Source organism: Fukomys damarensis, unplaced genomic scaffold (assembly GCF_012274545.1).
Source record: "Fukomys damarensis isolate Sample0158 unplaced genomic scaffold, DMR_v1.0_HiC HiC_scaffold_14, whole genome shotgun sequence".
NCBI lineage: Eukaryota > Metazoa > Chordata > Mammalia > Rodentia > Bathyergidae > Fukomys > Fukomys damarensis.
Window position 1 is genome coordinate 4,140,778 of NW_022900926.1, and position 3,324 is coordinate 4,144,101.

Here is a 3,324-nt window from a genome sequence, read left to right on the forward strand (position 1 = left end):
TGTAACTTCTTTAGCGAATGTCTTGTAAGTGCAATCTTTTCTGAATAAGTCAGTAACTAAGGAAGTGAGGGTTTTTTCAATACTTTAGCTGCTTCCTGATGACTGCAAGTAACGCCCATGCTCCTTTAGTTTGAAGTCCTTGCACTGGAAATTCGAACCACAGCTTCCTTCATCCTTTCAGGCACAGAAGAAAGCCTTGGTCATTCCTCTTCCTTCTTGCCACATTCAGAGCCGGGTCACCTTGGGCAGCATTACAGGCCAGGTTCCCCACTTGGTGCACAATGGAAAGTCTCCCTGTCCCTGGGGGCAGGGAGCTGTGGGGTTTGGGGCTCTTCCTCTCATTCATGTTCTGGCCATGAGGCAGGTGGGCTGCCTTGTCCCATGCTCCACCACACAGTGTGCTGCCTGCCATAGACCCAAAAGACCAGGACCGAGCAGGCCCAGATTGGAGTTTCAAAACTGTGAGTCACAAGTTAGTTACCTCAGGTACTTGTTACAGGACAGAAGGCAAAACACGGGTCACAATCCAAGTGTGACCCAACAGAGTGAATGGCAGAAAAGAAGCAGCCAGAGAATTCAAAGGCTGCTTGGAGCTTTTCCCTCAAGAAGTGTTAAGGAAGAGAAAAAAGGTGCAAAGGGAAAGAAGAAGGGAGAGCAGAAAGGAAAACGGAAAATTACATTACTATGGTCTTGAACTATTTGAATATTTCTGCTCTATCTATGTTGTAATGCCCTGAAGAACTCTTTTTTATATTTGTTCTTTCATATACCTATGTCTTTCTTAGTGATAGGCACCTAGTAGGAAAATAGTATTTGCTGAATATACGAGCAACATCAATTTTTCATGATCTTTTTATTAATAGCACCTTTTGCTTTGAAAATATCTATTAAGTGCTCATAATTATAATAAAACATTTATAACTTGTATGGCAAAATTTGAGAAAATTGACAATAGCAAGTACTGGACAAGGTAAGAATCAACTTTAGGAGGTGGTGAAGGGAGGGCAGGGACAAGGGGAAAAATGAGAACCAAGACCTGTCATGCAAAGGTACAAGATCCCAATAGTGAATGTAACTGTACTGTATATCTAAAATGCACCAATAAACTCAATTAAAAAAAGAAGAATCGAGTGTAGTATGCAGAAGAAAGTGAAACAGAACAACCACTTTAAAAACAGCTTGGCATTACGGTAATGATAGGTTTTTGGTAGGCGTTATGCAACTGTTCCTCAGAATTCACATTTGTGTTACATGTGCTCTTATGGAGCAAGTAGCATTTTTTTAGAAAGTGAAAATGTGATTTTATAGATTTTACTTTGTATGAGTACATATTTGTAGTACATGATGTTTACATGGTAAGTATAAGGCAAAAATGATCAAAAATGATAGCCTAAAAATAATTTATTTGAGGCAAAGAAACACTGATTGTCTACGTGGACATGATTTTTGTGCCCTGCCTCAGACATAATGACAACGTGAAGAATGACCAATAACATCACAAGGCAGAAAAAGATTCAGGACTACACTGAATTTCTTGTTTTTACTTCATTGATTTTTTCCTCATCAAAGTACTCTGAACAATAGACTTAGCCCGTCCAACATATGGGATGCATTAAACAGAAAATCTTCATTCTTGCTGTCATGCCCAGAACAATCTCTTTGTTTAACTGGAAGACTGGCTTTGTCCTCAGATTTGCCAGGGGCAAGTGAAGCGGGTGGTTACGACCAATCTGATCCAAGCGTCTTTGTGTAGTCTTTCTATGTAATTTTGCAGCAAGTTTGCTACCAGGAAATTTGGCAAAACCTTACTCCTTTTGTGATCTGACTGTGACCTGGAACCTTTTCTCTTTGATTCAATATGAATATCATTGGAAACTATTGGCTGAGAAAAGAGATTTTTGTCACTGAGCTGTAACGTCCTCCTTCGTCTTCCTGGAGTGTTCAGCTCAAGCGCCATCACATCTACAGTCTGAGTTCACCCTTCTTCCTCAGGAAACAACACTGCATGGCTATGTCACACAAAGACTAACGCTGCCTTTGAGTGCCAGCCCACGACTTTAACAGCAATGATTTTTATATCTGTGATATTAAAATACCCACTTTTCTATGACAAATGTAATCGCTTCTCGGCCTTTTGGCTAAGATCAAGGGTAGTATCTGTTACAAATGTAAGTTCTTGTCTTCACATTCCTGGGGAACTATCTGAAATTTTTTCTTCTCCTAAAAGTGAAGGATGAGTGGACGACGAAGCAAACTTTTTTCCGCCATACAGATCTACTGTGGTCACTAGGAAGTAAAGGAAGTCCTGAGAAATTTCTTCTTCATTAATATCTCTAAATTCTTTCCTTATTCACTGTGGGAAGGAAATCAATAGGAGGATAGCAGAGAAGTTTAGCAGAGGATTTAACTAGAAATTTCTAAATCTTCTAAATTTCACACGAGTCTTACTTTTTCTGATCCTTTGTGTCTCATCCATTCATCCTTTCAATTAATCTCATTCAAATTGACAAAAGCAACGGAAATGAAGTATTTGCAAATAGGGAAGTGAGTAGGGGGTGAAGGGAGGGTGGGGGTAAGGGGAAAAAATGAGAACCAAGACCTGTCATGTAAAGGTACAAGATCCCAATGATGAATGTAACTGTACCGTATCCCTAAAATGTACCAATAAACTCAATGAGGAAAAAAATTGACAAAAGCAAGGTAAAGGAATATTAATGCTATACAAAGTTAACAGGTCAATAAATAGCTCCTGAATTAACCTTGTAGTCAGGGTTCAGGCCCCCGCCCAGACCTGAGAAAGACATACACTAGGAGACAGAACTAGGAGAGAGCAGGGCCAGGACAACCAAGGCTGGTGCAGCCGACAAAGGTGCTGGCACTGACTGATTTTTATGGGCAATCAACTGGGATAAAGGCAAGCTACATGCAGTTTCTATGGAAATTAATATAAACGGGGCTCATAAAGGACAAGGCAAAGCATTCTTGCATTGGGAATAGAATAGACAAAATATATGGTTGTAATAAGAACATTTTCCTTCTAGTCCGAAGGTTTTAGTTGTGGGAACAGAATTTGGGTGCTAGTCACTCTGACCTTGGAGCATAGGCTTCAGCCGGACTCACTTCTGTAAGTGAGCCAACTGTGGGGTTTGCTCTTCACAGCCTGCTTTGGGGATGACCAGTATTACAGTCTCCTGCACTGAATGATATAGTAAGATTAAAACTGAAATCCTGATATTCATGCCCCAAGCTGCTTGAGAATATGAAAGGTTTGCCCAGAATTCCACCACAAACATTCCTCTCCCAGTGTCTTTGACCAATGACCCT

General features: G+C 40.4%; 1 pseudogene; it reads left to right on the forward strand.

The window, feature by feature from the left end:
• The first annotated feature begins 2,118 nt into the window (after positions 1–2,118).
• On the forward strand, positions 2,119–2,259 carry LOC117286079 (annotated as a pseudogene).
• Positions 2,260–3,324: the final 1,065 nt, after the last annotated feature.